The sequence below is a fragment of the Motacilla alba genome, chromosome 1 (genome assembly GCF_015832195.1).
Source record: "Motacilla alba alba isolate MOTALB_02 chromosome 1, Motacilla_alba_V1.0_pri, whole genome shotgun sequence".
NCBI lineage: Eukaryota > Metazoa > Chordata > Aves > Passeriformes > Motacillidae > Motacilla > Motacilla alba.
The window spans coordinates 101,764,153-101,778,422 of record NC_052016.1 but is presented as its reverse complement, the minus strand read 5'-3'; positions in this window follow the sequence as shown (position 1 = coordinate 101,778,422).

Below are 14,270 nucleotides of genomic sequence, written 5' to 3'. Positions count from 1 at the left end.
ATTATTGCTTTCTTTTTTTTTTTTTTTATTTTTTTTTTTTTTACTGTCTCTTCAATTCTTAGATATTAAGGCCAGCTTTCAAGGCTTTAAGTTGTGACCTTGATCTTAACTTGTCAGGTTGGAGTTGGATCCCCAAATGCAGTAAATTTTTTGGAAGGGACTTTCACAGCTTTGCTTCTTCCTCCTCAAGACTAGAAAAAAATATCCCTACAAAAGAGAACAAAAAGACCATGTAATTCATTGTCTTGGCTCTGACAGTGACTGACAGCAGATGACTAGTAAAGATAAGAAAGAAAACATCAGTTTCTTCCTCTGTCTGCCCTCAGTACACTTCCGTGTTTGCAAACCATGAACTTTTTGAGCACAAAGTGAGATCTTTTTATTCTGCAGACACTGCCACATTTTTTCCTTCTCTAGATATGATTTTGTTTTTACCTGGAAAAAATTAACATCTAGAAAACAACTATTTTTCTATTTTTACGACTCTTGGCAGTAACTGCTGCAATGCTTTTCTGTAGCAGACATACTCACCGGGGAGATAGTATCTAGATATGACTGAAATTGGACAAGTTGGTAAAGTGGCAGTTTATAGGCTTTTTCTAAGCAGTTTAGCAAGAGGGCCAGGCGGTGGTACCATTTTGGACAGCCTCAGAGAAAGAGCTGTATGGCTGACATTTAGAAAGGTAGACTCTGGCTTGAGAGACAGGTAGTCCCAGCCATATGACAGATACAAGTTGCTGTTTCTGCAGCTCTTATGGATTACAGAGCCCTGTAGCACATTAGAAATCCTGGGGTGTAATGCATCTGTTTCTAGTAGGGAGTTGATGAGATCAGATACCTGTCACCCATCCAGACAATATTGTCAGTTTCAGGCCTCAAACAAGCAACTCTGTTCTGCTGAAGAAGAGACTGTTCCATGCTGAAAAAACATATCAAGCCTTTTTTTTTTTTTTTTTTTCTGGCTGGGATTTTCTTTGCCTGTTCTTTTCTTGCTTAAAAAAATGCAGAAGTTAAGAATCTTTAAAATGGTTTCATGGAACAAGGATTAGTGCAGGCTGGAGGAGGGGTGCTGAAATACAGTTAGATTCCTGTTTTTCAGTTATTTTATTTTATAGATATCACCACCACACAAAAGTAAGCACTACCAGTAAAGAATACAACCTTTTATTTTAAGCTTCCTCTCCAATTTTGCAAAATGGGTAAAGAAAAGCAAATAACCCAAAGACAATCCCAATGCTCATGAACCTCCTGCAAGTAAACACAGAACTCCCCCCAACCTATTACAAACATAGAGGTCCAAGAAATTCTTTTAATTTAATTTTTGTCAATGATGTGTTTTTAATATCAATTATGTCCATATTTTCCTAGCTGAGTTTTAAAAATATGTCTAATTTCACCATTTAAAAAAAAAAAGTGTTGCCTTGAAGTACGTGACTTTTAGAAGTCTTTGTGTCAGTATAATTCAGGATAACACTTTCTTAAATTCTGAGTTAGAGGATTAGCCTGGTGCAGCAACAACTGTTTTCTGTCTATCAGCTGTTAGAGTTACTGGCTAAATGCAATGTGTAACTGGCTCATAGGCTAAAATGCTGATTCCTCTGTAATTCTGATGGCAGCCACATTAACTAGGAAGTCACTTGGCTCCAGTGTCTTTCTGCTCTATATTAAACTACTGGAAAGACAATGTCTCTTGTAATAAGAATATCTAGGAGCAGACTGAACTAGTTTTGAATTTAATAACAAAGCAGTCTAAAGAACTTATTTCTGTCATTTTATAAACAGAAAATCTAGCATATTTAAAAAGAAATTATCTACTTGTCTATTTTGTCTCTCAGTAAAATCATACTAGCTACTGACTAAGCATCTGAATGCACAAGGAAAATACTAATTTTAAATGTTGCCTACTTGAAATCACTTTTCAAATTCCAGGACAATAACACCTTGGGAAAATTAGAAAATTCAGATAGGTTATCTGGTTCAAGTAAAGCATTAGCTTTAATAGATATAGAATCCATAATTTTACCAAAATAGGAATGCAAATAAATAAATGTGTATATACACATACATGTATTTGAAATAAGGCTCTGGAATATGTATATGTGTCTTCCAGTTCCTCAACATGCTATAGGCAGCTCTCACTGCGTGTAGCCTATCAAATCTCATGCATAGAGAGCTAGCTTACAGGACCATGTCAGATACTTGATAACTTTTGCACTTTTGGTGGGCTCCTGCAGCTTCCCTCCTACCTTACAATAAGGTAAATCAGGTGTCTAAGTTTGCTTTTGCTCTGGTCTCCCTCTGTTCTGCTGCTGCGTCAGAGATACTGACAGCAAGCTGACATATTTACATACCACACTGAAATGTAGAAAATTTTGCTCACTGAAATCCTTGGGAAAAGCAGACTTGCATTAACACACAGCTGCACCACACGTGATCAGCCTTGTAAAATGATTTGTACAATTGTAGAAATTGACATCAGAGAATTACTTTGCATGCAGTTTCCTGATCTGGTTTGTTCATATTTCCTATCTGCTCCATATGCTAAGCTGGAGTTAACATCAAGACTCATTTTTAAATTAAAATTTTAGAAAATAATCACAACATAACATAAAATATATTAATGTTAGTTAAATTTATCTCTTTGGTAATTTAGATTTCTAAGTTCTTGTTAGTATTAGAACAGAGTGATGTTCAGTACATCCATTCTTAACAAAGTCCAGTATGGGCAAAAAAATTAACTGGAGAAAATACTGGTAGTGCAATGTAACTAGCTATAAAACAGATGAAAAAGGCAAAATATTTTAAAGTAATATAGGCTTTATTGACATATGTTAGACACACAATGACAGAATCATCTAGGGTCTGATGAGAGATGATTGATTAATCAATTACAATTTTATTTTATGTCTAGTTCTTGATGTTTCCAGGGTAATATAGGTATTATAATTGTCATTGATTTATATATTATTTACCTAAGTAACCAGTCACTAGTAGTATTTCATTTGAAATGCTACTAGTTTGAGTACAGTAAATCTCTGCGGGCAAATGTATATCATGTGCTTCTAATATTTGCAAGTGTCATACCAAGTTTTGGGGCAGAGTAACAAGCATTCTACACAGTGAAGAAAAAATTGTTACCTCTTCATGGACTACCGGGTAAGTTGATAATTTTCTTTTCTTGAAATATTGCTACTCTACAATAATCATACAATAATAGTATCATCAGTTAACCAGCCTTTGCTTATTAGTCTGTTCTAAATATCTTAAACAATTAGGGAAAGTACAATATAAGATGTCTAGAAAATGTTGCCGTCACAGGAATCCTCTTATCAAACTCCTATGTCTACTTCAATTGCTTCTTTTTAAGTATTTAACTTTCCTTTGACATGTTGAAGCACTATGTAGACAACAGTTTGAACTTAGTGAAAACTGTCTTTTTTTCAAGTGTGTGTCAGGATGTTTTTATGTTGCTGATATGCAGATGTCCTGCTTACTCTTCAAACAGTAACCATTGTATGGAAATCAAAAATCTTTATAAAAACATTTCACTTTCTAAAAAAGACCATATCACAGTATATCTCATTAACTACAATGAAATTAGGAATATCTAGATTATTAAGGAATCATTCAAATCAGGTGCAGTAAGCATGCAAGATGTCTTAAGAAAATGGTTTTCTAAAGAATAAGAATGACAGGTCGAAGACTGTGATTTCTGAGGCTCAAATAAAGTGTAATAGTTTACAAACAAATTGCCTATGAATCCCACAAGCAGATGTCTCTAAAAGTAGACATCTCTAAAAGCAGACATATTTCTGTGCAGAGGCTCAAGTCTTTTAATTCTGTATTATCAAACATATCTTCATCTTACATATTAGTTAAGACCTTTCCTGCTAGAATTTAAAATATTACCCTTTGGATAATGAAACAGAAACCTTAAAAATATTTATTATTTTTAATTTTTTTAAAAATAAAATGTAGATAAGTTCTATTAAAGAGAAACATACCTAGATATTACACACTTTGAAATGTTAATTATTTCCTAATAACCCTTGACTATTATATTAACTAAATAAAATAGTAGATAACATTATCATAGATCCTGCTTCCCAAAATAATTTAAGTATCTGCAATTAAATAGCAGTAGCTATGATATACTTCAGTGCACTGAATATAAAACTTTGCATAGCAACAGGTAGAATCATTTAGACGTGTTGAAACAACAACTCTGAAACTACTGAAACCAAATTGGAGTAAGGAAAAATAAACTTTTCTGTACAGTTTTTTTGCAAGGAAAAGAGGGTTTTGGTTCATCCTAACTGCAACTTAAAAAAAAGGCATACCCTAAATTGGTCATCTAGAGCAGGTTTAGAACAAATGAAAATAGCCACTTTTAGGCTTTAATTTATCTTACCCTCATATTCAGGCCTAAAATGGCCTGATATAAATCGAACACTAGATACCCCTTTTTCCTTGTATTGACCACTCTCTCAGTTAGAAAATATTCTCAGGTAAATATTTATTTTATATACATCTGAAGTCATCTTTAAAGCAGATTATTTTCATCACACGTACCTGCACTAAGTATTCCTTCTCCCCCACTCCCTCCCCCCTACAAAAACAAATTGGTGAAAAAAAAACCTGTTACTTTTGAGCCCATTTTTGTAGTCATGGTAAGCAGTTTTCTTGACAGGCTTTGGGTAGAGAATTTTTGTAACAAGCTTACATCCACTTTACATATATTCACACAATAACAAATAAAGGACTCAAACTACATTCTTGTAGTTAAAATATGTTTTTCCAATGTGGTATTAACTACAATCTTTTAAACAAATATATAGTTCCTATGAAGAGCAATCAAACACACTTCAATGAAAGATTTTATTTCATTATGCTTCTTTGTAATTTAGAAACTGCTGGAACACATATAGTGCTTTTGTTAATGTAGTAGAAAAATACTGACTCCTCCTCCTCTCTCAGCACACCCAATTGTCTCGATTTTGTGCAAGCCACATAGTGTCAAGTTATTTCTTATTAGCCTGATATAGAACTGGAATTCAAGTACCTGTACATGACACGCAATCCATGCAAACTGCTAAAAATTAAAGGACAAGTCAGAGCTCTTCTACTTTGTATAATTACCAATTGGAGCCATAGCTTCACTCTGACTCATATTTCCCAAGCAAGTGTCTTAATCACTGGTGTACAGAGGCAATCACTCATTTGTTCTGGCCCAGTGAATATTTATTTATTTAAAGTGGAACAGCTCCAACAAGAAAGGCAGAGACTGATGTAGTGTGTTTTAGTAGCAGGGCAATTACGTAAGAGAATTTATGTTAGTCAATAAATCCCTGCAACAGGGAATCACAAGATAAAACTATTACAAAAAGTCTCAGTCATACATTTAGACAGCTGGCAGTTCTGAGAAATGGCACTGTAGCTGAAACATAATTCTCTTTAAAAACATACTCCACCAGAAATGAAAAAATAGTTCTGCTGTTCACACTGGTATTTTAGACACAGAAATACTGTACTGCCTCTTTCCATGATCTCTAACCCACCAGGAGAAGACATAGGATGGGATTTGGACAGTGGTAATAATGTGGTGCCCAATCCTGAGGGGAAAAAAAGACAACCAAACAAAAGAATTAATCTTCCTATATTCAATTTTTTTTTTCTATTTTATCCGTAGCTCTTGAAAAAATAGACTATATTTTTCTCTTTATATAGTAATAAACTTGTGCCAGATCAATAAATATTTGTTGATGCTTTAAATAGTAAGCCATCATAAATAATGTTTTTGCTAATCTACATTAGAAAAAATAATGGACTTTTATGAAACTTTACAGTATTTGTAAGAATCGTGGCCCTGTCAATTTAAACTGTTGACATTTATGTTAAGAACTAAAAATTGTTAATAACAGAAAAATTGTAGAGAAAAAACTAATTTTGATTTATAAGCATGGGTATCTGACAAATAGAGGGTTTTTATTGCTTATTCAAGTTGCTTTTTCTGCAAGCAAAATATTTTTTGTATAAGAGGAAGGGAATAAGTAGTCCACTATATAGCCTTTGGTTAAGATGCAACCTCAATTTTTTTGAAAAATGTACAATTTTGACAATAAGAGCAGAATTTTCTCTAAAAAAAAAAAACACAACCAAAACAACATCGTAGACTTTTCCACAGTTAAGTATTTTATAGTTATATAAAAGTATAAAGCAAAAGATGGGGAAAAACACATCATGATTTCAGGTAAATCCATGGAAACATGAATTGTTGCGAAATCTGTGAGCAACAAATATTTTTATTGCTTATGTCTATGTTTATTGCTTATTTCACATGACTTTCAAAACCCTGAACTTCCAGTTTTTTGGGTATGCGTTTTTTGGGTGCAAATTTATTACTGATTACATCCATTTATGATAGATATTTCCTTCTACTATGCAAAATACTTAATATATATTGAGAAAGGTGTCAGAAATAAGAAGTACTTAGGCTCTGGAAATCAACCCACATTGTATGATTTTCATAAATGTCTCAGTTAAACACAAAGAAATACACAACGAAACTTAAACCTACCATGGAGAGAGCTACACAAAAGATGAGAGAAAAATGTATTATTTTCAATGTAAGCATGCTGGTTCTTGTAAGCTACTGCAGCATCTGATGATGTCAGAATTTGAGAATAAAGAAAATTATATTTGGTACATGTTTTAATGAAGCTTATGTGTATTACTGGCATGTAAAAGAAAAGGTACTTGATAAACACAAGTTTATTTCCTGTTTTTTTCCTATCAGCAAGCTTTTCAGGTGACATAGAAGTGAATGGGTAATGCAGGGGGTTCAAGACCACAGGATGATCCAGCAATTTGCTACATAAGAGTGTAAGTTGATGGTTATGAAGAAAGCTTTTAGAGATAAGTCAGGTAGGGACCACATCTGTGAGCTGGAGTCAGTTAACTGAACAATATAACATCGAATGAATGATAGCATGGGCAGCACCATGCAGTATTAATGCTAGAATAGTTCTACAATTTTTGTCTTCTAATTCCTTACTAAGAGTGAAATAGAATGTGTATTTATGGGTATATTAGAATGTTCAGTGACATCACCAATGGTTTGTTTCTCCTTCTCAATGTCAAAGATTCAATTTTCTTGCTATGTAAGCTGATCATGGCTCAACACCTGCTCTTAACTTCCACTGAACTTTGGCAATTGGAGGCACTGACCTAGTCTGAGCACTCAGATGCTCTTTACATTGCCATAAGCAAGCTTTTAAGAAGCTTGATCATTTTGAACTGCAAATCAATTCAAAAGGCAGATAGAAGCTGTTGAAGACTGGAGTATTGGAGGTAGGAGTCATTTAACTGATGTGATTTTTAGAAAAGTTGCAATCATTCAGACAATAGCATTTAAGAAGCTACTAACACTCACAGGTCATTAATCCAGCACACAGGTTCACCTACTAGAGCCTCTCTACTGTGCTCCAGGTAATATTTCAGTAGCCAGCTGGATGCCAGTCTTGCTCTGAAATATTTGCATTTTCCTATCATGTTAACTTATCACACAGTGAGCTTTTCTTTCAGCCAGCCTTCTAAAGGGAATCTTGCTAGTAGGGGGAAGTTGTTACATTCATGAGCTTATGATAAGGGAAAGAATATCACCAAAATATAGACAAATTTAAAGCATTAAATTGTCAGGCTTTAGGATTGGTTTTAATCTCATTACAGACAGCTAAATCTGGTTACACACTTTGTAACTGCAGGCAATTTTACGAGAGTTGTAATTTAAAAATAGCTTATAGAGACAAAGGAGATAAATAGGCAGTGTCAGCAGGTGAATCAGACCTCTCGAGTTCTGTATACTCTGCTGCAGGTTGAAGGAAGGTAGGCAAGGACAGTCCTAACCAACACACATTATGTAGGCATGTGATGGATGTCAGGTACTTTGGTACCACTGTGGGTTAAGCCACAACACTGTGCCAGATTGTATTTGTGAGGGGAGGGGGGGGAAGTAGCCCTGTCTTTCCACATCTTTTTCTGCTTCTGTGAAAATTTGAAAGATGAAAGGGAAAGAAAAGACTTATTAGTAACATACATAACTTTTAATCTTCTGGATTTGAATATCCAGTACTTTTGTCTTTAAAAGGTATTCTAGTATTCCTCCAGTCTGTTTCACATCATCTGACTTTTCATGAATGTCATCTGCCTGGATCTGAAGCATGTATGAAATATCCCTATTAATATGGCATTTGACAAATGCATGTTACCTTTACAAACAACTTCCTTTTTACATAGTATATGACTGTATATGGCAAACACCACATCTTATACTTAATTCCTGAAGGCTTTTCTTACGAAGGAAAGGCTGAAATAAAGAAAACATTGATTATTTCCACTTTCTCCATGTCAGGTTCCAGCTGGCCCCTTTCCCCCTTCAGCACCTGGCTCTCATTCTTCCTATTTTTTTTCTTTAGGTGCTGCTGTAGCTGTCGAAGCCCACCTTGTTGACCTTCACATCCCCCAGCAGGTTTAAGTCCAGATGGGCTTTGGCTTCCCTAACCCCATTCCTCCATGATCACACAATGTCTTTATACTCCTCTAGGGCCGCTTATCCCTGCTTGCATATCCTGCATGCTTCCTTTTTATGTTTCAATTTAATCAGAAGCTCCTTGCTCACCGACGCAGTCCTTCTGCCACTTTTCTTTGACTTATTACACATTAGGTTGGACTGTTCTTGAGCATGGAAAAAATGATCCTTGAAAATCAACCATCTCTCCAGGATACCTCTGCACTCTCAGCCTATTGAATATTGTGACTAGCATTTTCTATAGACTTTGAGTAGCTCAGCACAACTGTCACGTATCAGCTATTTTGCATTATAAGTCTAAAAAAATACAAGCAATCATCAACACTTGGTCTGATAAATCGATCATCTTCCAGCTTCCACCATCATAAATTATACATCTCTTTTTCTAGGAGAAATTATTATGAAGTTGCTTTTATTTTTGTTTGTCTGTGTATTCTTTGGTTCCTTGGTTTCTATTACTAATTACATTGTTTCTTAAAGTGTGTTCTGTGCTCCAGCTTCCAGAAATACCGTGCTGAAAAATACTTACTTTGTGGACTTATGTGTCCCAAACTGAGAGGATAGAGCATCCTCCACTTGGAAAGAACAAAAGGAAACTTTCAAATTATATTTTGTGCCTCTTGATGTGACCTTGAGATCATGATATTTATGAGCAGCTACTACTATGTTAATACTTTGGAACACATATTTTTGACAAGATGACTTGGAAAAATGTACTATATGTTGTATACATCCCTGCATTGTACAAGGTTAAAGATTTAACCCATTTCTTCAGTATTGCACACAGTTTTATCTTAATTTAATGCATTCATACTTTAGCCTCAAAACAGTGAATTTCAAGTACACTTGTCCTTGATTTTGTCCCTTTTAATTTTTTCCCCCTTTTATCAAGGCAAAGCTGAAAAATTAATGTGAATAATATCTCATCTCAATTTACTTTCATTTACATTACATTTCATGTATCAGGTTGGAAGGCATTTAAAATCAAGAAATTATAGACTAACTGACAAGTCAAGGGAAGGACATTAGCCCAGAACCTGTTGACTACTTATAGGTAAAAATCAGAATGAAATTTATAGGGAGTCAGAGAAAAATGTCTGAAGAAAGTCTCTGGTCATATACTACCTCCCATTTTACTACCTCTTGCTTCCCCCCCCCCCCCCAAACAGTATGCTTCCAGTATCTTTTTCATCTTCATTCCTAGTTTCAACTAACTCTTTCTCCCTTTTTAAAAAGCATCTATTTCTTTCCTGTTTCATCTCCCTCACTCTTTTTTATTAATGTATTACCATATAAGCTAGGCAAACGAATTATTTTTCCCAGCATTCGAAATGTACTTTCCAATTAGGTTGCATGCTACCGGGCATCTAAATTTAATATTAAAAAAATTAGTTAAGCATTTTGAATTACAGGAATAAAATAGTACCAAAATATATTTAATATGAATGTTCAAGAAAACCCTGAAGAAACATTTTAATCAGCTAGCTCTGGTCATGCATGGCCAATTAAAATACTTCAAATTAACCATCTTCAGTCCTTCAAAATGAGATGAAAACTTGGTCTTCTGAATTTTTACACATTAAATAATAAGCTTAGGATCAGTGGCCTGCAGAAAGAGACAGAAACCTGAGGACATCTACCACTGATTTTGGATAATGAATCTACTGTCACCAGAAGTGAGATTTAAACAATTTGATGCTAGAAAGTTGAACCAGTAAGGACAAAAGAAACCTTTAATTTTACTGTCTTGGGAAAAACCAGCAGTTCAAACCATTTTTTGTGTCTAAGTCTAAGATTAATCTATTTTTTTAAGAGAGTTTATTCATTTACAGAGAGAAGGAGAAGAAAGAGAGACCTAATGCAGATTTAGATTTATCCTGGGTTGTCTCTACCTGGTTGGATTTAGCCTTTACAGTTCACAGTGTTTAATATCAAAGTTCAGACTATATTTTTTCATTTCCTTTTCCAGGCAATTTAGAGGATAAGGAAAAAATAAAAAGCCTTTTCATGTTTAATAGACTCTAGGCATACAGTCACTGATGAGACACAGGCATTTCTAAAGAGCTTTTCAGCCCACCAGGATCTGAGTCGTTCCCTTAAGCCATTTATCTCTTGCCAATGCTACAAACTGAACTCTGACAAACAGATTTCTGATTTAGTTTTGTGCCTAATTCACGTGGGATTAAGCAAGGCCATTACGCTTCTTCTCATCTCCTTTGTTTTGTTCTTTGTTTGTAAGGCCTTTACATAGACATCAGCAGTGAACTACAATGTTAGTTATGTATATGAAGAGGAAGAGGAAGGTGGCACTCCTGAGCATTTGACTCAGATGCACACCACAGGGAAAAAAAAATAAGACTTTCTTTAAACCAGCAGATGTCATTAATCTGTCTAAGAGCATGTCTGTTAAATAAACAGATGTATTCAGGCACATCTCAGCGCTCAAGAATCTCAATTTCATTTACTGCTGCTGATGTTGCACCAAACATTGAATGTGATGTTAACATGGTTTGGTACTTCAGCTTTAGTCTTTTTTGTTAATGTTCACGAATATTCACAGGACCCTCAGTCTGAAGGTATACCTAGTATTGATGGCACTTCTTTGTATTGGACTACTTCATTAAGATTATCTCCTGTATTTACTTTCTCTTTTTCATCACCATATCACTTAAATGGAGAAATTGTTCACCAAAAATGTGAAAGTGTTAAGTGACTAAGTACGCACTCTAAAATAAATAACTTTGGAAAGAGACTGATTGCTCCAAATACATGCAGGGATAGATTAAATGGTATATAAAATTGTTCTCATGCAAATTACATTATAGTTTAAATAAAGTTTTCTATGGGAAAGCCTCATGATTGATTTACACTTCATGTTTAGGACAAGGTTGAGCAAGGCTACAATGACAATTATTTAATCTACCTCTTTTGTAGATAGAATAAGACACCTGCTTTTGCTTGGACAAAGCGTTAAGTGTAAAAACTGAAAAAAAATTAATTATACCTTACTATTAAACAAAAAAAATCCCTTTTGGTATAAAAACTACTTCACTAGGGGTGTTTTCTGCAACCTTCTGAATATTATCTTAAAGAAATGTCAATGATTAATTACATGAGAGTTTGGCAAAATCATTAAAAGCAGAGCTTGTAGCAAGAACTGATCGAAGGCTTATGCCCAGTAAAATTACCATAATGTCAATCAGGTCTGTGGAACTACAGAAACTTCTTTATTTATCAGAAAAGTTTCTCTCTGCAAGTACAGTATTTTGGTAGACACAGACATCACACTGAATAAGCTTTAAAACAGAAAAAATGTTTAGCGGTTTTAACCAATATTCCTCATCTATAAAAAACAGAAAAAGGAAAATGTGATACTCTTTTGATTTGCAAAATTACTCTTTTTACTTTGCAAACTTATAAAAGAGTCAACTTCATTGAAACTTAATAGTTTCAATATAAAAGATAAATTAGCTAGCATACGAGAGGTCTTCAATATACTGAGTGAGAGAGTAGCACATTTACGATTATAAGAACATACAACAATTGTTTTTTTAACTGAAGTTACCAAAAATATTAAAGGAAACATTTTTAAAAACAAAGCAATAAACGTTTAAAGTCAGAGGGCTAATTCTGAAATAGTAGTAGGATTGAAGTTATCTCTGAAACAAACTAGAGAGCTGAAGAAAGGCTGAATTTTCAGGCTGAGAAAGTTGTGGCTGTTCAACCTGGAGAAACCTGCATGGAAACCTCCTAGCATCTTCCAGTATCTGAGGGGGCCCTACAGAGAATCCAGAGAGGGACTCTTAAAAATGCATGTATTGGAATGGTAGGTGCTGCTGCCTATCTCTTGTCCCCAACAAACTTCTCCTGTCGAAAACCAAGTTGAGTTAACATTCAGGCAACGCAGTCAAACCTCCACTCAACACTCACCGCAACTGGCTCAGCGATAGAGGCAAGAAAGGCTCTTTTGCAAGGTTTTATTCCAGCAGAGTAACGCAGCAGGGGAAGGGTAACCTGGCTAGAAAGAGCAGGGAACCACGTGGAGCAGGCAGCTTAAGAAGGGGAAGGGGTGGGGGCAGAGCTAAGGGCTGGGCAGAGGGAACTGGCCCCCAGGGGAAGGGGGGTGGCCACCAGGGATGCCAAGCCAGTCAGGGGACAGGGGGAGGAGAAGCCAGAGTAAGTTGTGGCACAAGTCCATGGGGGAATCTGGTTTTCCCCCTGGGAAGGCTAACTCTATGGTGAGTAGTGACTGATGTTTCCAGGGCTGAGGGCTTGGGGATTGACCAAGGGGAGAGAGTTCATGGGATGCTACAGATGCTTACTCAGGAACAGTAGTGATAAGTCAAAGCATAGTGGTCCAAACTAATAGTGAAGAAATTCAGGTTAGCTATTAGGAAGAAAGTCTTTACTGTGAGGGTGGTGAGACAATGGAACAGGTTGCTCAGAGAGGTTGTGGGTTCCCCAACCCTGGCAGTGTTCAAGGGCAGATTGGATAAGGCCTTGAGCAACCTGGTCTAGTGGTAGGTTATCCCTGCCTGTGACAGTGGGGGTTTGGACTAGATGAACTTAAAGGTCCCTTCAAAATCCCTTAACATTCTATAATTCTGTGATTTATGAGGGATTATTAGGATTTTTTCCAATTCATTTTTTTCTTTTTTCCCTTTTTTTTAAAATTAACTATCTCTTTCCACGGACATGGTAGAAAGAGTACAAAAACATATTGCTGAGACAGAACAGTTGAAATGTGTCAAATTATCATCAAAGTCATCAGAGTTAATGCAGAGCCCCTTGTGGTAGAAGTGAGATTCTTTTACAAAAGTTAAAAGTGTGCAAGATTGAAACACTAGGAAATGGAATGTGGCTGTAAAAATGTGTCATAGGAAAGGCCAGGAGTGGGAACTACACTTGGTGAATCAGAACATTTACAGTATACCCCAGTGGAGAGGTTTTGTCAGATGAAACAGATGGTGAACTTTCAGAGTTTTGTCTGAGTTAAAAGCCGTATTAAAAAACTGTGCAAAGAAGATAATTATTTATTTTCTTTAAGTTTTCAAACATTTGTATGTTATTCAGTTAAAATAATGATATTGTCTACTTTATTGCAACCAAAAATTCGCACTGGCAGAATAAATTGTTTTCTGCATTTTACAATAAAAGGCACTGTATTAATAAAATTATGATCCTGTTATACCTTATATGTTGCTCTCCCACAGAATCATGGAGTGCTCTGCTGGAAGGCAGCTCCAGAGATCACCAGTTCAACCAGCCTGCTCAGACCAGTGTCACCTACTGGGTGTTCAAGATCATGCCTGGTTCAAGTTTAACTATCTCTAGGGATGTAGACTCCACAAAAAAAACTTGGCCTGATTTGACCACTGTCAATAGCAATGAAGATTTTTTATTTTGTTTAAATAGAATTTCCTGCATTTCAGTTGTGCCCATTACCTCTTTTCCTGTCACTGAGGGCATCACTGAGTCAGACTTTTTGCCTCATGGACACATGTTCACTTTGGCATTCACCAGGACCCCTGGCTGGATTTGCAGAGCTCCTTTCCACAAAGTCAGCCCCCAAAGGGTCAGCATGGGTGCATGGGGCTGTTTCTCCCATCATCAACAAACTTGCAAAGAATATGTTTGGGCCCATCATCCAGGTGACTAACAAGGATGTTAAACAGTATTGGCT